Here is a 24605-nt window from a genome sequence, read left to right as displayed (position 1 = left end):
ACTGGCTAAAACACTGATTTTTCAGGTATTAAGATTTCATGGAATAGTAAAATTGCAAAAAATCAATCCTAGGGACTACGTAGATTTGCATGAAAATACCTATCAGGATAGGTATAATTCTCTATTTTTATTCTATCTTCTAATTCATTAACTGCAGCTCTTGTCTTCTTCTCTTTGGATTTAAATGTTCATCTCCTTGTCAGTTTTTAGAGTGGAAGCCTAGTTATTGATTTGAGAACTTTCTTCTTTTCTAATATAGTATGTTTGTGTTATAAATTTCCATTTTACGCATGTTGTAAGAGTGTCCCACAAGTTTTGAGGGATTGTGTTTTGTTTTTTTTTCATTCAGTTCAAAATATGATTCAGTTTCTCTTTTGATATCTACTTTGACATATTGGTTTTTAAAAAATGTGCTATTTAGTTATGAAGTAGTGGGAATTTTCCAAAGATCTTTCTGTTACTGGCTTCTAACTGGAATCCTTTGAAATATTTTTAGACAAGTTTCATGGCTCAATAAATCATCTATTTCTGATGTCCTTTGTCTATCTTTCTTTTATTTGGTGGAGGTTTCTATAAAATTCATTGAAGCTAAGCTGATTTACAATGTTAGTTAACTCTTCGATACTTTTACCTATTTTCTGCTGCTTTTTCTATCAATTATTGAGAGATGGGCACTGAAACCTCAGACTGCAATTGTGGATTTATCTATTTCTCCTTTCAGTTCTATGAATTATTTCTTTATGTATTTTGAAATTCTCTTACAAGGGTCACAGATATTTACAATTGCTGTTATCTTGACTAATTGACCTATACATTTTTATTAATGGTCTCCTTTTCCCTGATGAGATTATGGGTTTTGAAATCTACTTTGTCCAATTTCAATAGAGTTACTCCAGATTTCTTTTGATTAGTGTTAACATTGTATATTTTTCAAGTATTTTACTTAGTCCATTTCTTTTGTTTTATTTCAAGTGCATACTGTAGGCAGCATAAAATTGAGCCTTCCTTTTTCATCCAATCTTATCATTTATGCCTCTTAATTAGATTACGTATGTCATTTGTACATTAGATGATTATTGATAAGGTATGTTTAAATCTATCATTCTTGGTTTCTATTCTTCCCATCTTTTATTTTCACTTTATTTTTCTTCTTTTCCTGCTTTCTTTTGGATTCATTGTTGTTTTTTTTAATGTTTTTCTCTTATGTCCTTTCTTGGAGTAGTATGTGTAACTCATGGGTTCTTTTACTGTTTTCATATGTACAGTATGAATATTCATTTTAATTCATTCTCCCTTCAAATGATATTTTACCATATTAAAAGTTGTGCAAAACCTTACAACATTAATTTTTCATTTTTCCCCTTTCACCTTTGTGCTATTTTGTAATAAAATTTAGTTTTACATATGTTGTATATCTTACACTGTTTTTATACTTAATTAGTCAATTTTCCTTTATGGTTATTTAAATAAAATTTTAAAATGTATATTTACCCCTTCATTACCATTACCAGTGTTCTTTGAACATTTCTTGAAGTGAGATATTAAGAAATTAATTTAGGCCAAAATAGTATATATCACCTTGACTTCCATTACTCCCCCATTGATCTGTGGATTCCAGAGCCATTTTGAATGCCCTCCCCCTCCCCTGATAGCCATGAAATCAGAGCATGGATCTTATAGAGACTGTATATCTGGTTGCAACTTTTTCTTCGCTGAATAATCACTCTGATGACTAAATTACCGGGAAGGAAGGTTTTCCTAATGCTTTTTAAATGTAATTTAGTGCTTTGCTTTTTTTTTTTTTTTGTTCTAAAAAATGAGATTATGGGGAAATCAAATATATCATTTAAAGAGTCATTTCTTCTGGGCTTAAGGTACAGGTGTTCCTTACTTTTTAGATGAAATGCCTTACAATTGTTAAAATAGGTATTTCTCCTGAAATTTCCAACCTGAAATATACCTAGGAATATTTTTTTCACAAATAAGAAAAACAAACATTTAAATGAAATTGTAATACTAGAGCACCTTAAATACTCTTAAATTATCTTTTTAATTGTGGCATTTGTTCCTAAAATTCTTTTCTTAATTTTCAAGGTCTGTCTCTTCAATCATAAAATTATTGTTCCCTAGAATTTCTCCCAACATCCTCTTATTACCTTGTCCATCAAAATGCTTCAATTTGACTAACTCCGAACACCAATATTTCCTTTCTTCAAGTTTTATTTATTAACCACTCTTTCTATCTCAACAGATATTTATTGATCATCTAAATATGTGTCAGGCACTGTTCTAGCTTTTCCATTCAGAGAAATGTGCAACATCAACTGGCTCCAAATTTATGGAAATATCCTGTGATAGATCCTGAATTAAAGCATGAATATTGCCATATTTGTTTTATGCCTTTCAATGAGAGTGCCACCTCTTTGAAGCCAAGGAATGGGTAATAACCATGCCTCTATAATGTATCCTGCACAATATCAATATTATGTATTCAGCAGTTGTTGAATTAAATTTATATAATGGGTTTTAGATGTTGAATTAGCTGGATTGTCTGTAAACCCTCCACTTTCTTAATATAATTCCACACATCCACAAACAACACAGTGAATATTCCCCTGGAAAAATATGCATAGATGATAAAAGTGATTTTCTCATGCATTCATGAGAGGAGATGCATTTGATTTTAATGTTGCAATCCAGTACTTCAATATAAAGCAGCCAAACTTTGAAAAGATAAATACTTTTGGTTAAAGAGCCTTTTATAATGAAATGTTGACAGTGACCATTAGAAAATTTAGATACTAGAAAATAAGGTAAGTTTCAAAATTCCACAGTTTAAATGCTATTTTTGATAGAAAATGCAGTTTCAAAATGTACACAAATATTTTGTAATGATCAATTTTATGTTTTTATAATTGAATAATAGTTAAATTACAAATATGTTAAACAAACTCCTCAAAACCTCTGAGAATCATATTTTAAAATATTATGGTGTCTTGCAAGTGATTTTACAGATGATCTACCATTTTCATAGCTAATTTCACTAGTAATTTCCTTCTTCTAATGAATGTATAATTAGACCATAATGGCAAATGTAGGCTTATGTATATTCATAGGGAATTAGTTACAACAAAACAAACTATAATTAACTACAAGCTTCCAATACATTTCCATTTATTTAAGGGATTCTTCCATACAAATTATTATTATTTTTCACAAACAGAGCAAAGTAATAAATATTGACTTTTCAATCTAATGGGCTACAGAATGAAAATAATTTTTTGTACTCTCTTGTTACTTGGACTGAGAAATCTTAGTTATAATTCATATACTATATTATATGTAATTAAATTAATATAATTACTTCCTAGTATTATTGCATTTGTTAGAATAACAAAAAATAGAAAAATCTGATGGTGTATATACAAGACAAACAAATTTAGTTTTGTTAATGTGTGAAGAAAATATAGCACTTACATATATGTTTATCTTTAAATTTTATGCAACTAGTTTGATCATTTAAGCAATGATAAATGTGATACTATCAGTCTCTTTAAATATTTTCAATGGAAATAGAAAATGCATATCTCTCAAATTGACACATCCATTTTGATTGATTCATAGGTTAGGAGCTCTCAGCCACATGTTCCCATACCAATATGTGGGCATCCTGGAACAGAAATTTGGATACTGTAGTGAGGTACAAGGCAATGTCAATCTGCAGCAGATGAAGTGTATGCTAATACAAACACACAAAAACAACCTTAGTTTATGCAGTGGTTTGAAACATTCCATGATATCTAACATCTGAAATCCCTATCAAATCAATTGTTTTGAAGAGGGAAATAATATATATATATTTTAATTAGAAATCCCCATATTTTTATTTAATACATTTCATTGAAAAATTCTGGAACATTTTCATATTTATGAAAAGACAAACTGAAAAGCTAGAGCTAGATATAACAAACCGTATTCCTATCTTCTACAATTCAAAAATTATTATATTCATTCAAACGTTTAATATACATATGTATTATGTGTTATTTTAGGCTGAGAAGACTTTTCCACAGTTTATCTAAAATTAAACTTTTCTTAATTCTTCAGAACAGAAAGGTGATTGTTTCTGTTTGGGCCTAGGACAATTGTCTCTAAGAATGAGTTAAAACTGAGTTGGCCCTCTGAACCCCTGAATTGGGACAACAGTATTACTGGGAGACAGCTGGATTTCCCACTGCTCAGATGTCTAAAGGATTACTCTCCTGAAGGCACAAACTTCTTTCACTAGCTAACCTCATCCTCAAAAGTCACAGCTCCCTTAAAGAGGACTGATAATAAATGGTCTGCTAATTAGACTTTAACTGTGTCAGTTGGGGGAAGATGCTTAGCATAATGAATCTACAGATACAATCGGCCTAAAGGAGGATGTGGCATTTTTAGAAAGACTAGGGGAAATGCATTGAGTTAAAAAATAAAATTTGTTCAGAGGGAAGTCAATGAATGGGAACAATGATGCCCTGTGTGATTAATGGGGACAAGGTACCAGGTTTCCAAGCAGCACCTCCTCCAAAATAGAGTCTAGCTCCTTGAATTGCATTGCTCCATGTGTGTTTTCTGTGTTGTTGCCTGCACAGAATATAAAATGGACTAAGATTAGAGAAGCAAGGTGCTGATGCTTATAGAGATAAGCTGAATTATGTTGATAGAGGAAGATTTAAAAATATAGATTACATAGAAAGATAGATTAGATAGATAGATAGATAGATACAAAGATGCATAGATACATAGATAAAGATTGATAGAGATATATGATAAAGATGCAAAGACCTACAGGAGGTAATGTTCCAGGTGATTCTAAGAAGAAGAAGAACTCTCCAACAAATGGGAACATATCAAAATGGGTTACATGCAAGAGGAAATGTTAAAGCAATTCGTTATAGATTTGGGAAATTTCAATATAGCTTACAATATTGAACTGTACTCAGGAATAATGGTGAAGGCAAGAAAAATTGGCTGGAGTCATCATGGAAAATGACTTGTATGCAAAAATTATTTTTGCTATTATTCTGTAGGATTTTTGTCAAACTTTTTCAGGTATAATTTACATAGAGTAAACTTCACACTAAGTGTGCAGTTGAGGAGTGTTGACAAATGTATACAATTGTGTAACAACCAGCCAAATAAAGAAGATTTTCATCACCCCAAAATGTTACCCTGTGTCCTATTGCAGTCAATCCCATCTGATGACAACTGATGAGTTTTCTATTCTATTAGTTTTGCCTTTTAGAAAATGCTTTATAAATGGAATAATGTAATTTGTAGCCTCTTGTGTCTGGCTTTTCAACATCCTATTTTATCTTTCTCTCCCTCTTCACTCTTCACCTTGAAACCCAAATTTCTAATGCAGGAAAAGAGATATCATCCATTATCCTCATATCTGGAGGTGCTAGAATAGAACTCAATTAAAAAGTAGAATTTAATTGCAATGGAAAATATATAGCTGCCAGAAACATTGCTATAACGTAATTGAAACTCAGAAAATATTGAATAGGAATATATAAAAAGGTGTGGTACACAAATCTATGCTTGGAAGTGAGTCACTCATGGATATTAGAGGGGCTAATAAGTATGTGTTTGAAGGTTCTAAGGGATTCACAAAACTGACCTCAAAGGCACATAGTTGGGGAACAGAATGAATAAAATTTGTTCCAGAGAAGGCATGTCTAAATGATTTGAGCTCGTTTTAGTTTTCAACAGGAAAGAAAAAAAGAACGCTATAGAAGAGAATATTAGGTAAGATTCTTGGTAAAGAGAAACAAAATACTCATTGTGCAAAAATGTGCACTATGATAGCATATAGGATTCATCATTGAATTTAAACAGCAGTTAATGGATGAGTTTTGGACCACGGAGTAAACTCGGCAGATTCCATTGAGCTTGAGGTCCAACTCTTCCAATGGTTAAGGTGGGTAGACGAGTTAAGTGATTATCACCTCTTTTCATCTTCTTCCTGGCAAAGAGCTAGGCTATATTTTGCAGCCTGCATGGCAGTTATATATGGAACATGACCTACTTTTGATGAAAAGTATATGACAGGAAATAATAGGCACCACTTCCTGACCTAGAGCTTTAAAAACTTCACACACAGACACTATAATTTTTGTCCGACTAAGTGTATAAACTTGGGGACCCAGAGTGAATAAGACAGAACCACAAGATAGAAAGAGGCTGAGTAAATCACCACTTAGAAAAAAGAGAACACACATGCAAATAAGATGATTTATAGTCAATACTTACATGAAGAAGTATTTTCTATAGTGTTAGGCCAATGCAATTTTGTGGTTTGTCTCTTACTGAAATCACTATTACTTCCATTAATAGAATAGTGAATTCAATTATAATTATCAATTTAATTGCATTAATTTAATCTACTCTAATTATAAATCAAATTCCAGTACTTCTCATTTTTTATCTTGGAAATGAGGTCAAAAAAACACGGGGGGAGGGAAGATTAACCTAGTTCAAGTGTAAAGGATAAATTAGTGGAAAGAAATTGGTAGAGAGTGGACCAGCATACAGGCAAATAAATAATTCAACATGAAATGAGGACTTTGCTTACAAAGGTAATTATTTGAATGCAATGGATGAAAATCACTGAGAGGAATTTTAATTGGAAAATGGTTCCTATGATTCTGCATTTATTCAGTTTTAGAAGAAATGATGTTCACTGATGAAGCATCGAGATATCTGTGGTTCTGGAATTTGACTGAAATCAAGACTTGCTAAGACTTGGAGTTTTTCTGATATGTACTGAAGCCTAGTGGGCCTCAAAAATGTACCAGATGTTTTTGGAATACCTATTTTCCACAGTTAACTGTTTTCAGTAATGTCAGTTTTACACAAAAGTAAATATATTCTCTGTTCCTATGGGGCGTCTTCCTTTCATCATTAATTCATTACTTTGTTCAACCCTTCAATATCAAGGCATGCTAAGCTCTTTTCCCAGGCTTAAGTATGCCTGATGACAGAAAAACGACTGTGAAAGGAAAAATACATAGTTCTGTCCTCATGTTGGGCACGGTTGTAAAAACAAATTCTGTTATTTTAAAAGTGGTTGAGGAAGACGTTTGGAAGACAGAGAATTTTACTTGTCATTTAAAAAACTATGAGTTCCTTCTTGGAAGGTATAGGGAGGCAATGAAAATTCTGGAGTGAGAGAGGGACATCAGTTTATTCTGAATTTTAAAGACAATCTTAGCTTTTGTAATATCTACAAACTGTGATGTGGGTTGCATGCAGGAGATGAGTTTGGTAGAATTTCAAAAGATGACTCAAAATACGTCACTCATAATGAACAGAGAATAAAAACTGAAAACCTGTGCCAAATATCAGAGGACCTTCTGTCTCAGACCAATAAAAGACAAGTCTCTAAATTTCTTGTTATTTCTAAACTTGGGATTCACTCATTCCTTCAATCAATGAAGATTTATTTAGTCCTAACTTGCTCTACATACGGTCATATATACTACTGATACAGCGACAAATGTCACAAAAGAAAAGCTTTGCCTTTGTTGAAGAGGTAGAGAGAAAGATCAACAATGAATAAATAGTAATAGTAATAATTATATATCTTCAGAGAGTTAAAAGTATTTAGAAAAGCAATAAAGCATAGTAGGAGAATAGATGTTCTGAAGAAAGGGAAAGAGAAAGAACACATTGAGAAAGCATGTGTGCTGGTTTGAAAGGAAGCATGCCCCCTAGAAAAGCCATGTTTTGATCAAAATCCCATTTCATAAAGGTGGAGTAGTCCCTACTCAATATTATATGTTTGAAACTGTAATCAGATCATCTCCCCGGATGATGTGATTTAGTCAAGAGTGGTTGTTAAACTGGATTAGGTGATGATATGTCTCCACCCATTTGGGTGGGTCTTGATTGGTTTTTTTTGAGTCCTATAAAAGAGGAAACATTTTGGAGAATGAGAGATTCAGAGAGAGCAGAGAATGCTTCAGGACCATAAAGCAGAGAGTTCATGAGCCAGAAACCTTTGGAGATGAAGAAGGAAAACACCTCCTGGGGAGCTTCATGAAACAAGAAGCCAGGAGAGAAGAAGTTAGCAGATGATGCCATGCTCTCCATGTGTCCTTTCAGATAAGAGAGGAACCCTGACTGTGTTCACCATGTGCCTTTCCACATGAGAGAGAAACTCTGTGCTTGCCACTTGAGAGAGAAACCCTGAACTTCATCAGCTTTCTTGAACCAAGGTATTTTTCCCTGGATTTCTTTGATTGGACATTTCTATAGATTTGTTTTCATTGGGACATCTTCTTGACCTTAGAACTGTAAGCTAGCAACTTATCAAATTTCCCTTTTTAAAAAGCCACTCCATTTCTGGTATATTGCATTCCAGCAGCTAACAAACTAGAACAGCATAATTAAGGAATTTCTTTTTAAAAGATGATGATTGAGCAGAAACAAAATTACAAAAGATCTGCCTAAAACTCTGGAGTACGGCATTTCAAACAATGGGATTAGCAATAGTGGAAATGCCTGGAGACAAGAATTAGCCTGGTATATTTGAAAACTAGGCCATGAGACTAGAACAGAGTAAGCAAAAGAACTGTGTAGGATTCCAATTTTCAGAGGTCAAGCGATGGAAAAGGACCAAGTGATATAAGGTCATGTAGAGCCACACCTGGTTCTTGGGTTTTACCTTAAATATCATGGAAGCAATGGCTTGGTCTGATATCCTGTTATAAGTGATCATTCTAATGGTTGTTTGGTGAGCAGATGGAGGGAGCTAAGTAAGGAGGCAAACAAGTTAGTAGGTGACTGCTTCTGCCAGGGCTGTTCCAGTTGCCCTTTGAAGTTTTCTTCTAGCTTTACAAGCTATTATTATATATAATTCAACATATCTAAGGAAGAGATAAGGTTTTCCGATATAAGAAAAACAAAAACAAACAGAACTCAAATTGGATGTTCTTTCTACAAGTAAGGGATGACACTCCTTTTCTCTTACTTTTTGTCTTTGTAATAGTAATCTCTCTATTTTTTCCCTTATTAGAGAAGTTGTGAGTTTAGCAAACAAGTATGCATAAAATACAGGGTTCCATATACAATCTTATTATTAGCACCTTGCATGTGTGTGGAACATTTGTCATAATTTTGTAATTATTCTATTAACTGTACTTCATGATTTAACTTAGTTCTGATACTTTCTTCCATCAAAGTTGAACAGCAAATGAGGACATCATTCCGTTGACATGTATATACACTTTAAACCCAAAAAACTCTGAAAAATACAGCATAATGGTTTATAAAGCATGTTTTGGAGTCTAGCAGATCTGTGTACAAGTCATGGAACCAACAATTATTCATTTCATGACCTTTGCCACATTAATTAACACTTTCAAGACTCCATGTTTCATCTTTGGGCAGGGCCCAGCTAGGTAAGGCTAGTGCTCCACTCTGTGTAGACTGGGGTCACTTTGAGGTTTTCAAATGGCAGCCTTGCTGGTCTGGCTATTCAAGGAAGCTTCATTCACATGTTTGGGACCTTCTCTGGGATATCTGGAAGATTGGGTCCTGGTGAGCCCTTCTCCCACTCCAAGCTGTCTTATGCCACTCCATGTTGTCTCTCTAGCAGAATAGTTAGACTTTTCATGTGGCAGTTTGGGATGCCAAGAGACAGAAGCTGGTGGTCTGATTAAACACCGAGTCCAGCATTGCCATATTACCATTTTCACTACAGTCTGGTGATAAAACAAGACGCAGGCCAGTCCTAATTCAAGAGTAGGAGAATTAACTAACATCCATTTTTTAATATTCCACCAACGCAGTTTAATTTTCATGGATTTATACAGTGACATGAAACTAACTGAGAAGGTACTCTTACAGGATATTGATTAAAGAGAATAAGGTTGGTGCGAAGGAAGGAAGCCAAGTTAGTTAGAGGCCAACTAAGAGGTCATCTAAAGTTCATGAACTAAAACTCTCAATTTTTTCTTCATTTAATTACTGTTTGGGCTTTGGTTTTGATTTGAGTGTGTGTACATTAATTATTTTTGTTTTCTCCCACTGGCGTAAATTTTCAGAACACATTCAGTGTGTCTCCATTCTTATCACGTTCACTCTATTAAAAGTCTGTTTCCCAAACCCACAGAAATCTTAAAACTTCACAACAGAAAACTAAGAATATTGAAAATGCACTAACAGTAGTGAAAAGTAACAGCTAGGTTTTTAAAATGGAGGAATTGGAAACAAACTATAATAATTAAAAATCAGAATCAGAAAGCATGGAAAGTAGGTACTATTTAAAATGAGTACAAATAGCACTGATAATATAGTTGAGGTCTATAAAAATCATAGTTGGCCCTCTATTAAGAATACATTAAATAATCATCATAATTTACAAATGTAGAAAGATGCATGGAATGGCTTTCATTTAAAAGTCTTAATAATATTATAATTATGTCATGGACTGCAGGTACATTAATCATTTGCCACAAGTTTTGCAGAAGAATATATGCTCATGCAAAGACCTCTGGTTGAGTAAAGTGCTGTATATCCACAATGGATCATTACACATTCTTGAAAAGGAATGATGATTGTTCTAGTTTGCTAGCTGCCGAAATACAATATACCAAGAATGGAATGGCTTTTTAAAAGGGGAATTTAATGAGTTGCTAGTTTACAGTTCTAAGGCCAAGAAAATGTCCCAATTAAAACAAGTCTATAGAAATGTCCAATCAAAGGCATCCAGGGAAAGATACCTTAGTCCAAGAAGGCTGATGAAGTTCAGAGTTTCTCTCTCATCTGGAAAGGCTCATGGCAAACACAGTCAGTTTCTCTCTCAGCTGGAACGGCACATGGCAAGCAAGGCATCATCTGCTGGCTTTGTCTCCTGGTTTCCTGTTTCATGAAGCTCCCTGAGAGGCATCTTCCTTCTTCATCTCCAAAGGTCGCTGGCTGGTGGACTCTCTGCTTCGTAGTGTTGCTCTCTCTGAATCTCTTTCTCCAAAATATTTCCTCTTTTATAGGACTCCAGTAAACCAATCAAGACCCACCCAAATGGGTGGAGACATGTCATCTCCTAATCCAGTTTACCAACCATTCTTGACTAAATCACATCAACCAGGGAGATGCTCTCATTACAGTTTCAAATATACAGTATTGAATAGGGATTATTCTACCTTTAAGAAATGGGATTTATATCAAAACATGGCTTTTCTTAGGGGGCATACTTTCTTTCAAACCAGCACAATGATCTCATCTCTGTTAACTAAAACACAATGACTTACAGGAGACACTTTCAAGTGAGAGAAAAGGAGGTGCAAAAGAAGATAAATGGATAGACCAATGTATAATAGGTGTGCTATCATATGTGTAAAGAAATTATATGTGCAAATGTGTGTGTTTATATATAAGCTTATTTATTTTTCTGGGGCAAAAACAAAGCAAAAAGCATGGAAAGGATAAACCAGAAACTAATGAAAACAGTTAACACTAATGGATGAATAAGGAAAAGGTGGAAAGCGTAGAGATGTACGAATTTTCTCTGAGTATACTTTTCTAATGGAATTTTAGTCTTTGAATCATGTAATTGTCATACATTTTCAAAAAATAATAATATAAAATGATATAAGAACAACACTGAAATTAAATAAAAATAACTACACCAAAAATTGGATTACTTCAGACAACTTATCAATATATTATTTTAATTGTAGATATTTACCTACTATATATATGTACATATTGACACTCCTTTTGCAATGACCACACTTAGTTCCCATATCTTCACTTTTAAATACTATTGTATAGTAAAAGGGGAACCATTCTCTGATATGTCTGGGTCATAGAAAGCACAAGGGGATTTTAATACATTGTGTTTTTTTCTGATAGTGTGAAAGTGCTCAAAGACGTTGGAGACAGGCTAAGAGGACACAGCAACCAGCTGTCCATTCGCAATATTTTGGATCAATTGAACGTTATAATACATTGAATTTAAATAAATCCATGAATCCATGGCAACACATTAATAAAAGGACAGGGAGTTATTTAGAGAAAAATGTCAGTCAATTAATGTTTGTAGGAGGAATGATAGAATTTGAAATTCTGCAACCACAAGGGCAGTATTTGATTTAGGCAAAAGATCTCATTTATGAAATATTTTTGGAAAATAGCATAGATATCAGTTTCATGTATTACTTACCAAATTGAATTAACTTAAAAGGGGGAATGTATCTTTACAATAGAGACATCTGAAAGGGATGCCACAACCCAGTGCTGGAGCTTAACATCACCAATATTGGGGTGATGTGACATCAGGACCTCCTGATGAAGACACAATGAAGTGCTCACATCGTCTCCTCTGCAGCACTATGGGAAGCCATCTTCAATTTAAATCTTTTCAAGGGGAAGGCCTCACACAAATCCAGAGGGTGGGACGTGTCATGAGACAACTGCCATGAACTATGTAAATTGTCAATGTCATAAAAGGAAAAAAAAGTAAAGATAAGATAGCTGTTCTAGATTAAACTTTATTAAATATATCTAAAAGCTGAGAGCAATGTTCATTCTTTGACCAAATCCCGAGTTGAACACAAACCAACAGCTCTAAAGGCCATCACGGCTCAGCTGGGGTATTTGAATAGAATCTTTATATTAGGTAATATTATTTCAGTGTGACATTTACTGAATATGATGATAGACTCTTGTTTATTTTTACAGAAATAAAAGGTCATGATGTCTGCAATTTACTTTCAAATGATTAAAAGGTGTGTGTGGGTGTGAAGAGAGAAAGAGAGGGACAGTAACACATAAAACAGATGTTGTAAAATATTATCCATTGATAATTACAGGTACAACATACTTGAAGTTTACATGTTTTCATACTAAATCTTGGAGTAAAAGGGTAGGAGGAAGAGCAAATATTGAAATATACATGTGCTTTGGACACAAATATCTTCAATAAATCACAAGGGTCAGTCACAAATGAATTATTGCTATTTGTGCAATAATTTATTTACAAGGATTAATTAACTGAAATACGTTTTTACATTATTTAACATAAAAAAATGACTGATAATAATTTCCAATATTAAACAATGTGGCAAAGCCTACCATAGTACTCAAATAATTAAGCCTGTTTGGGTTGCTGAGTAGGAATTGGAAGAATCAGAGCTCTGCATTCTTGAGAAAGGTATCATCTAAAGCCCAATTATAACCCAGGATTTCTTACATATGACCTCTTAAATAGATTGTTTATAGAGGAAAGAAAATATCAGGAGCACTTTTATTTTTCTAGAAATCAGCATACAGTGCTGTTATGTAGAACCTATAATTTTGAAAAACATGTATTATGAAATAAGAGCATCAATCATGCACTATTTCTGCACTGCTAAAATGTTGCTCTATCCATCTCTGATGTGTTATGAAAGAAAATATATTCCTACATTTAGCTAATAACCCTAGGACAGGATTAATTTTTATAAAAGTACAGTTCCTTTTTTGTTTCCTTTATTAGAGAAGTTGTGGGTTTACAGAATAATTGCGCATAAAATACAGGATTCTCATAAGCCTACCCTGTCATTAACACCTTGCATGGGTGTGGAACATTTGTTACAACTGATAAAGATACATTTTTATAACTGTACTATTGAGTGTAGTCTACGGCTTCACTTAAGGTTCACTGTCTGGGTAATGTAGTTTCATGGGTTTATTTTATTTTATTGTTATTCTGTTACCACATATCCAATCTAATATTTCCCCTTTTAGTCACAGTCAGATTTTCACTTCAGTGCTTTCAATTGTATTCAGAATGTTATGCTACCATCACCACCATCCATTACCAAAACATTTCCATCATTCTAAACAGGAACTCTGCACATTTTAAGCTTTAACTTCCCATTTCCTTGCCTCATTCCATCCCTTGGCAACCTACATTCTAGGTTCTCACTATAAGTTTGCATATTCTAATTGCTTCATATCAGTGAAATCATATAATATTTTTTTTATGTCTGGCTTATTTCACTCAACATAATGCCCTCAATATTCATTCATGTTGTTGCATGCATTAAGGCTCCATTCCTTATTGATGCTAAATAATATTCCATTGCATGTAAATATCACATTCAGTTTATCCATTCATCAGCTCATGGACACTTGGATTGTTTCCATCTTTTAGCAGTTGTGAGTAATGCCACTGTGAAGATGGTGTGCAAACATCTGTACAAGTAAGTACCTGCTTTCAGATTCCCTGGGTATATACCAGGTAGCATAGTGCCAGATCATATGGTAATTTTATATTTAGCTTCCTGAGGAACTGCCACGTCTTCCACAGCAGCTGTACCATTTTACATTTTTATGGCTGAATAATCTTCCACTGTAGGTACATTACCACATTTTATTTATCCACTCATCAGTTGATGATCACTCGGGTTGCTTCTATCTTTTGGCAATTATGAATAATGCCTCTGTGAATATCGGTTTGCAGATATCTGCTCAAGTCCCTACTTTCAATATTTTGAAAGTAGGGGAGTATGGATTTAACACTGGGATTGCTGGGTCATCTGATAGTTCTACACTTACCTTAAAGAATATATAGTCCTACATTTATTCAGTAATAGCATGAATAAGTTACCTGTTTATAGATGTACAGTCCTATAGATGTACAGTCCTTTTTATTGTAAAAGACATTGTGTAGCCACATAAAAATCCCCACCATTATCTGTTTCTCAATCTTGCAAAAAGCTCAGAGATATTGTTGATAATCTGAAGAATTCTCACCTCATAGTCTCCACAATCAACACAGTGAATGCTATATAAATGGACGTGCATAGTAGACCTCAGTTTGCTTATTGTTCCCCACTCTTCAGGGAAGAGAATATACCAAGTGAACTGTGTAGATGTGTTCAAGAGAAAAGGATGATGCCTCAAAGGGCAAACTGACTGTTCAACTAAAACTAGTGCACAGTTTTTTGAGAGGTGATAGATCATGTTTAGTTTCTAGAAGTCAAAAGGGTGGGTATTAATCTTGGTTCTGAGTCTTGTCCTCTGGGTCACCTGAAGAAAAAATTTAAACTCTCTATTCAATTTTCTCATTGATAGTGTTGGGATAAAGGATTGATCACTTCACAGGGTGGGAGGGCATATTAGTTTTGTTAAGCTGCTAGAATGCAATATACCAGAAATGGAATGGCTTTTAAAAAGGGAATTTAATAAGTTGCAAGTGTGCAGTTCTAAAGCCATAAATATGTCCCAACTAAGTCATTCAGGGAAAGATAACTTGGCTCAAGGAAGGGTGACCTGGCTGGCATCTGCTGATCCTTGTTCCTGATTCCATTGCTCTCAGTTTCTGATGCCAGTGGTGTCCTCTCTATGCCTCTGTGGGCTTCATTTAGCTTCTCCAGGACACAACTGTGGGTTTCCTTTCTTAGCTTAGCATCTGCTAGGGCCACAGATATCTTCTCTTCAGGTTCTTGCTATTTCTGTGAGTCCTTGCTCGATCTCCAGAGGTGATCTGTTCTGAACTCTCTCCAAAACGTTTCCTCTTTTAAAGGACTCCGGCAAACTAATCAAGGCCCACCTGGAATGGGTGGAGTCACAACTTTCTAATCAAAAGACCACACCCACCATTAGGAGTGTCACATCTCAGTGAAGATAATCTAAAGTTTCTAACCTAAAATATTGAATTAGGACTAAAAGAAATGGCTACTCCCCACAAGATTGGATCAAGATTAAAACATCGCTTTTCTGGGATATATAAAACTTTCAAACTGGCACAGAGGGTAAAATGAGACAAGGGCTGTAAAATATGCAAGCCACATGATCTATTCTCTGCATATTAGAGTTGCGCGATCTACAACCGGAAACCAATCTACAATAGGAAATTTGACTTCCTTAGTTATTGAGATAAACATTCTCCATTTGCTTGAAAAAGTGGTCTTCAAAGTATTCCTATATGAGCGCATTTGTGTGCATGTGTGTATTTGTGAGTATGTTTGCATATAGTAATGGCTTATTATTACAGTTAGCTAAATAACTCATATTTTCTACTTTCCATAAGAGGGACAATATGAGTTTCCTCAAAGAGGAAATTTCTTATAAGTTTTTGGAAAGTGACCAGACATCTCAATAGAATTGCATCCAAAAATACCATTGTGAACTCTAGATCGCAGTCCCACTTGAGATACAATGTGAATAACAATCACATTTTATACCTGTTATTATATTTAGTGCATAGCCATCAAACCTGTAATGGGTTTTTAAAGATGATCAGTCAATGAGAGATTATAGACTATAATTTATATAGTCTATATAATTTATAGAAAGCAAAGGATTATATAATCTCTAATGTCCCTCTGGACTGTTTGAATATATGAAATAAAATTCTATTATTATGTTTGTTATTTTACTCCATAGCTCTAGTTTTTTCAAATCTGATATTTAATAGACTTTTCTGATATAATTTAGATTAGTAAATTCTTAGCAAATTATCTGTAAACATACTATGAATCAAGTTCAATTTTAGAAGCCCCAAGTAGATGTGTTTACACATCTGTCACTTGTGAGAAGATGAGCTCAACAACTAAACCCTTTCTGGAAACCCTTCAAGTAAAAGAGTTAACCAGTTGAACAGCAGTATTTTTCCCTCTCAGAAAAAAACTATCCTACAGCTTTCCCTTGTAGAATTGTACACTTTAGTACTGGAAGATTTGAACTTCAATAGTGAGAAAACAGAGCCACTGGGTGAGTTCCTGCTCTAGATAGCTGCCTCTTTTATTTCTTCAAATCAGAAAGAAGATTTTAAAATCCCAAGGTCTAGTATAAGTCTGGATGTGCCCTTGCATTAGAACATGTTTGAGCCTAATTAGAGGAGAGATTGAATGACTCTGAAAATGCAGAATTTCAATACACTGGATGCGTTAAGAGACACACTCCATAAAATTTTCTCATTAATCAATGCAGTACCAGGCCAAAAGCAATATGCTGGGTTCCTAGAAGCACAGTGATTTTAAAAGATTGTGAATGTGATGATACTAATATTGAACAGTACATTTGAAAATGCTTGAAATGGGATAATTTGAGTTGTATATAAGTTACTGCAAAAAAAAAGTTTTTAAAAAAATGTTTCCATGCTTGTCACCTGTATTTGAATATCTTTTATTGAACTTGCTAAAACATGTCACCCAACTAAAATGTAAGATCCATGAGGACAGTAATATCTGACTGATTTGTTGATCGATAAAGTACTATGATCAATGTCTGGCACACAGCAGGCCCTTAACAAATAGTTGTTGAATAAGCACATAAAACATAGTAAAAACGCAGTACATGCAACTACCATAATATTTCAGAAGCAGAAATAATCATTGCATGCAGAAAAGACAAGTGAAAACACTGTGGAAAATGAAGCTTGACTTGGGTTCTAAAAGGTAGATATAGGAAGAGGAAGAGATGCATACAGAGTCATATTTTTAGCAAAGGGGATATAATATTTGATGTACAGTGACAAAGTCATTCTTACTTAAGTGACGCATTTTTTGGAAGGAAAAAAAGAAAGTTTTAAAGGCAAGTTGAAATGGAACAAGAAAATCTATTAGAGCAAAATATACCCTTCGTTCTTTAGGCATAAGGAACCCGTGCAAACGTTGAAATAAGGCAAGACCAAGAAGAGCGAGAATGGAGATATCAGATTCTGGGGCTGACTTACCTGCTGATTTTACCAACCCCCTAATTCAAGCTGGCCACTTGCTGGCAAGCATCCGTGAATGTGCGTCTGGATATCAATTTTAAAAGTCTACATCAATTTGGTTAGAGAGGTTTCAGAGATCACTGCATTTCTCAATTAAAACATGGGCATCATGCTGCCAATTCTGGAACCTGGCAAAGATCAAGCTGCAGGGATGGCAGGTAATTGTTATTGATTGATGTGTAACTGCATTAGTGAATTCCAGAAAGTCTAGCCATTAGTGAGGTATAAAATAACCAGCAACAGCTTCAATTGATTTTAGATGAAAAGGAATAAAAACTCAGTGGAAGCCAATGGGGTTTAGGATGCCAGGGAGAACTAAAACTCTTCCCTTGATTAGGTTTAAATTCCTCTACAGAAAGGAGATTAATGAATCCATGTAGGTTAGAAACATGATGGAACCAAGAAATGGCCCAACTCTTTCAGAGTCAGTACTGTTCAGCAGAATATTCCGTGATAATGGAAATGATTATATCCGTGCTTTTCAATGTGGTATCTACCAGTCACGTAGGGCTATTGAGCACTTGAAAAGTGGTTAGTGGTTAGTGTGATTGAGAAACTGAATTTTTCATTATACTTAATTTGCACTAATTTAAATTCAAATAGCCTAGTGGTTAGTAGTTATGATTGTAGACAGCACAGGTCTGAACATTTTCTGTATGGAAAAGTAACTAGGCTTTGGAAATCTTTACATGGCTGGCTGTATAGTGCAGGAGAGGGTAGGGTATGCTGCAGGACTAAAATGCATCCAGGAATCTCAGTGACTTATAACAGCAAAGGTTTCTTTCTCCTGTTCAGACTAAATTTTCCACAACAATTTTAGTCAAGCTCCCAGGTTTACAGAGCAACTTCTGTCTGAAAAGATGGTGGGTATTCTTGTAGAGGGAAGGGAAGCTGATGAAATCATGCAATACAGGTTTCTTAACACTTCTGCTTATAACTAAAACATATCATTTCCATTTGCATGCACACAGACACACACACACACACACACACACACACACACATTTGTCCCTAGTCAATCCCATGACTTTATTTGAGTTCCATAGAGCAAGGATATACAGTCTCCCTCAGGAAGTGATGCAAAAATGGAATAATGCAATCTACTACAGCGGCTGAAATGGCATAGAAAACAAGACTAAATTAGTGAATGGGTTTTGCCAGCAACTTCTGTGCATTGCGACTGGGATATGATGTTGTGAAGACTTCTACTATACAAATAGGTTTAGCAAAGAGATATAGCTACTATCCCATCAAGTCCCATTCACCCAGCTTGTCACATGGCCACATGCCTTTTATTCATTATTTCTAATTTAAATATCACCTTTTAAGAGAGAATTCCTCAGTACCTTATTTAAATTAGTGGATCTTGACACATTTTTACATAATATAAGTGATAAAGTCAAAGTGAATATATCTGGAATTCATTCTCCATATTTAAATGGAACAAGTTAGATAACAGCAATCAAACCTCAGACAGGTTTTATTCTTAAGGCCCACCAGCACCCTTTGAGTTTCACACTGGGAATTTCACATTCCCAGTTACAGTATAAGCACCTCGAAGGCAAATTTAAGGAAGAAAAAATTAAGATGTCTTAATTCACACTTAATAAGTTGAATGATTGAATGAATGATGACATAAAGAATCAATTTGAAAATTTCGAACATTGTTTATCCTCGATATTGGAAATTTTAAGCTAACCTAAATATCCCTATATTGTAACACCGATTTTTAAGTAAAGGAACCTTTAAAAGCAGAGGATCTTCATAACATTTCTTTACAAAGCAGCCTGTGACACAGTCAAATTACCATTTCCTTTCAGAAGAGAGAAAAAAAGCCATTGTTTAAAATTACACCTCAATAACTGAAGAGAAAAGGACAAAAAAACTACTGAAAAGTTTCCAATTTAGGCTATCATCTCAAATATGTTTAAGAAATCTCTCTCTAGATATTCAGATAATTGTCTCCTGAACTCTCTGATAATTATTTTAGAGATATATTACTTTATTTTCATTCATGTGGATATTTGAAGCAATGAGAAGATTTCTAGGCTGCAGGTATTCCATATAAGTCAGTTCTACATAACCAGGGAATGAGTCTATGACTCAATTAATATCTAATTTTATTGATTATATTAGATATCCCCTTCATTCACCAGTAGGTAAGACTATGGAAAACTCTATCAGAATCTATACCCGTACTTCAGGTTAAAGTTCCTGTCTGCCTAATGAGGCAGAATGCTTCCTTCCCACTGGCTCTCGACCTGGATCCTATTCTCCTTCTGTCTAAATGAACGTAGCAGAGTCTCATCAGCTTGCCTGTGAGCTTTTGCATATCCACTGAATATTTTTGGAGTGTGCCAAATTAATGTTCCTAATTTACCACTGTTAGTAAATGTTATCCTATATCCATATCCGCCAGTACTACACATTTCATTCTAGCCTCACAAAAAAAGTGCCAGTTCCTAATGTTTGAAACAGATAATAGTGGTAACTTATTTGTGCAAATACATTTTACTTTCATATTTTTTACCTCTAATTACTGTAAAGTCAATGGGTGAACACGATGAGTTGCTGTTCATGAAAACAGGCATTTGGATGTGGGAGTTTGAATGACAGTCATAATTCATGTAACTGGTAGGATTCAGTGGATAAAAGCCTTGAACCAGGAGTTGGAAATTATTTTTAGCAGAATTTTCAGACCAGAAAAATTTTTATTAGGCAGTTATTATATATGAATGTCAGTGATACATAGGAGAGACTATCTCTGCCCCCATGGTACTTAAATTATAAAGGAGGAGGCAGCCAATAAATGAGTAAAGCAACAAGGGTGAATACAGACTGACAACCCTGCTATGACAGAAATGAATATGCTGCTTAGATTGAATCGAGGTCTAGGAATTTTCTCTGCAGAAGTAATATTTAAACCGACATCTGAGTTCTGAGAATCCAGCATCCATCCAGAACTTAGAAAGGGAGTGTCTTTAGCCCTGGAACAAGCAAGAACAAGGTGCTGCGATCTGGCAATCAGTGGACAGGAGGCAAGGCTGAGCTAGATGCAGAACGAGGTAGGAGAAAAGGCAAAAGCCATGTCGTAAAGAGAATTTCCAGGCATGAAAGGAGCCATCCACATGCTGTAAGCACTAAAGGTACATGATCTGAGAGGGACTGTTATCAGAAAATGGTTTGGGTGTGGTAGGTGGACAAACAGAGAGCGCTCTTGGGAGGAGGTTTAGAATCTTGTTTAAATCTTGCCACTAGCTGGACATGAGGCAGTCAATCAGATTTCCGTAAGTCTCAATTTTCTCCTGAATAAAATAGGGTTTATGAAAAGGCGTTCGTTATGGTTTTCTATTTCTGCCATAACAAATGACCACAAACATCGTGGTTTACAAAACACAAATGCCTTAACTTAGAGCTCAGAAGTCAGAAGCCTGATGTGGTCTTGCTAGACACAAGTGAAGGTTTCATTTTCTTGCTCATTCAGGTTGTAAGAAGATTTCAGTTCCTTGCAGCTGTAGATATGAAATCTTGCTCCCCTTACTGGCTGAACTTAGGACCATTCTTACCTTCCAAAAGCCTCCTGCATTCTTTGGCCCATGCTCCCCTTCCTCCATCTTCAAAGCCAACCTCAGTGGGTCATGTCTCTCTCCTGCTTCAGTTAGCACCTGTCTCTACTTCCGTTTTATCCAACTTTCTTAACTGCATCTTAATTCGTAATTCATTTGCTCTGTGATATATATTTATAGGTTTGGGATGATTAGCTAAATAGTGTTGGAATTCATTGTTATTCCTAATACAATCCATTACAGAGAAACCTACACTTTGTGTTAATTTGATCATAATTTATCAATAAATTAATTTGTTATTCCATAGAACTACTTTAGATGGTTTACATAAATATTCACATTTATGATAAAATGTCCAGTTCAACAAATAAAATCAGAAAAAAATAATTGTTTAGTGTAGTGTGAAGCAAATGTTTGAGGAAAAATGCATTTTTGGCTTTATTATGAAATTAAGTCGTCTGTTTTATGTGTTGAGAAGAGGATTAACCTTAATTATCTTCCTGGATTTCTTCTCAAAAAGCAAAATCATAGTGAAAGAGAGAAAGCAAAAGAGAAGGGGCGGGGGGAATTTACTACTAGTTTTATTTTGCTATATCTATGATTTTGGCTATTTCAAAGCTAGTACTGTGAGACGTTTGTTTGTTAACCTTTAAAAGAAATTCGATTTTCTTAGAGCTTATCAGTTTTTTTGATGATGTTTTATAAAGCATAATTTATTACATATTATCATCTACTTCCCAGAAAATCAGTTGAATTTTTGTATTTACTATTCCCATTTTTTATTTATATGTGCCAATTTATTTTTCTTAGACATTTTACTCAATCCTCTTTCTTTCTGATATATCCGAAGCAATTTAATTATGATAGCCAGGGATTTTAAAAAAGGAATTAAAATCAGTTCCTCATATGGGCCTTAAAAATGCCCTTTTCAATAAAGGCAATCTGTACTTTATACCCCTTTGATTAGCAAACCTTTCACAAGCTCTGTAAAAGCAGTGTACTGCTAATGCATTGCGATCTAATTTTTTCTCAACTGCATGAACAACATAGCATAATCAAAATAGGGTGTTCTTCTGGAACTAACTCATTAGTTGCTATTTCTATTTTTCATGACCTTTGGGAAAGTAAATAATGTCATAAAACCCAAACAACCATGTAACATACATCTGCAAGTGAATGAGGAAAGTTGCAGAGCATTTGTACAATCTCTGGAACTGAGTTAGAGTCCTTGGGGCTGGCAAGCGACCCAACACAGACCACCTATCCTGCCCTTTCCATTAAATCACCTGTAAATCATTTAATTATTTTTATTGTTGCTTATTCTCTGGTTCTCCTACTTGAATGACACCTTAATATCCTAAAGGAGTGTTTGGGTATAGAATGGAATATACAACGGCCACAGGCAGTAAAAAAGGAGCCCTTCTTCTGATTGCTATAGGGAAATCTTTCATGCAGTTTGTAACAGACAAAAAAAGGACTATGAATAATTATATAAATAAATAAACAAATAAGAGCTTAGGCCTTGCTTAAGAATGAGTAGAAAATCAAATCAGAAGCCTGTTTCTTCTGCTGGGTACAAACAGAGTAAGGGTTCTGCCAGACAGGGCTGAGGGCAAGGTGTTTGCTATGTCCATCACCGACAGCAGTCAGCGGTTTCAATATTCTTCATAGTTTGATTGCAGACATACTAGAGCACCCATAAAATACTCCCCGTCCTTCGGAGTCACTTATCATAATGGTCCTTAGTCTGTGATTTCCACTTAGGTAGTTTGTTGCCTGCCTAACTTGATGAACGTTGCCAAACGCTACAAAAACATTTCTGCCCTGTCCAAAACGCATTTGACACTTTCAAGTCATATTTTAATGTTCTCTACTTTTTCTTTCATTTCACCTGGAAATCACACACACACATACACACACACACACATGCACACACACACTACATACACTGATTTGTGATTAGAGCAATGAAATAAAAGAAAACCATCACATTTCATAGGGGCAGCTCAGCTAATCTTCTGTCTCTCAGGCTTGTGTCAAAAGACTTTGCTGCTTTGGAAAATCTTAGATCAACTTTTCTCATATTTATCTATTATAAAAGCAGCACCTGTTGCTGCTTCTGTACTTCTGGGTTTCATCTATCTTTGGCTCATGCATTGTGAACAATGATTTCCTGCCTCTATTCTTACCCTATTAGGGACTAGTTGCCACACTACCGCTAGTTAACTTCCTAAGATAGTTTTGTTATGACCAGTAGCAGTACAGTCTTTAATGCTTTACGCTGTCAGCAGAATGAAATCTATGCCCCTTAGCTGGGCTATGAAGGGCTTCTGAGATCTTAGGTTATTCTCATTTTTAAGTGTTTTCTTCGAACAAACTTCATTTCTCTCTGCTCATACCCTTGGTATGGACAACCAAAATAAACTATTTTTCACTAATTAAATGTCCCTTTGTTTTACTCCCTCACTTAATCACCACTTTATATAAACTGATAGGTCTTTCCCTTACATTTTGTTAGTATTTATTTCAATAAACCATATTTAACTTATATTACCCCCTCTTTATTTTAAGCTTCACATAGCAGGCATAGATAGACAGACAGAAACCATCTGTCTCCCACATAGTAGGCACCTAGCACTTGATGCTGAGTAAAACACCAGATTATATTAGCTTTTAAGACAAAGTGAGGCATCATCCAATCTGAAGGTTTAAGGTGTGATTCCAATGTTGGGTGTAAATGGAGAAATAATGAAAAACCTCTGTGTGTCCCCAACAAAACTGTTTTAAAAGAATCTAATTTCAATGAGGGCATGACCTGGTACTTTTTACTCACTAATATATCACTAGCAATTTTAAGAGTGCCCAGCACCTAATAGGTCCTTATTGATATTTGTAGAAGTAACGAATGCTTATAAGTCTGATCTGTGAAAGGGAAATTAATATTTTGAAGACTGTTCTAGTTCGCTAGCTGCTGGAATGCAATATATCAGAAATGAAATGGCTTTTTAAAGGGGGAATTTGATAAATTTTTGGTTTACAGTTTTAAGGCCAGAAAATGTCCCAAATAACACAAGTCTATAGAAATGTTCAACTTAAGGCATCTAGGGAAAAATACCTTGGTTCAAGAAGGCCAATGAACTTCAGGGTTTCTCTCTTAAGTGAGAAGGCACATGGAGAATATAGTCAGGGTTTCTCTCTCATCTGGAAAGGCACGTGGTGAACGTGGCATCATCTGCCAGCTTTCTCTCCTGGCTTCCTGTTTCATGAAGCTCTCCAGGAGG

General features: G+C 34.8%; 1 long non-coding RNA gene across 5 annotated transcripts in view; it reads right to left on the bottom strand.

The window, feature by feature from the left end:
- Nucleotides 1-24605, bottom strand: part of LOC143661628 (uncharacterized) — a 163123-nt gene that overhangs the window by 24460 nt on the left and 114058 nt on the right. Inside the window, exons 3-5 of one of the 5 annotated variants that reach the window (XR_013164749.1) lie at nucleotides 8714-8800; nucleotides 4544-4626; nucleotides 3373-3670 (exon numbers count right to left, since the gene is read on the bottom strand). The exons of 2 other annotated variants lie outside the window; for them this stretch is intronic. This is a non-coding gene — a long non-coding RNA (uncharacterized LOC143661628). Of the gene's footprint in view, nucleotides 1-3372; nucleotides 3671-4543; nucleotides 4627-8713; nucleotides 8801-24605 lie in introns of those variants that run through there. 2 more of the 5 variants (XR_013164748.1, XR_013164752.1) reach the window with 2 other exon arrangements.

The sequence above is a fragment of the Tamandua tetradactyla genome, chromosome 17, assembly GCF_023851605.1.
Source record: "Tamandua tetradactyla isolate mTamTet1 chromosome 17, mTamTet1.pri, whole genome shotgun sequence".
Classification (NCBI taxonomy): Eukaryota; Metazoa; Chordata; class Mammalia; order Pilosa; family Myrmecophagidae; genus Tamandua; species Tamandua tetradactyla.
This window is presented reverse-complemented; position numbering and strand designations above follow the sequence as displayed.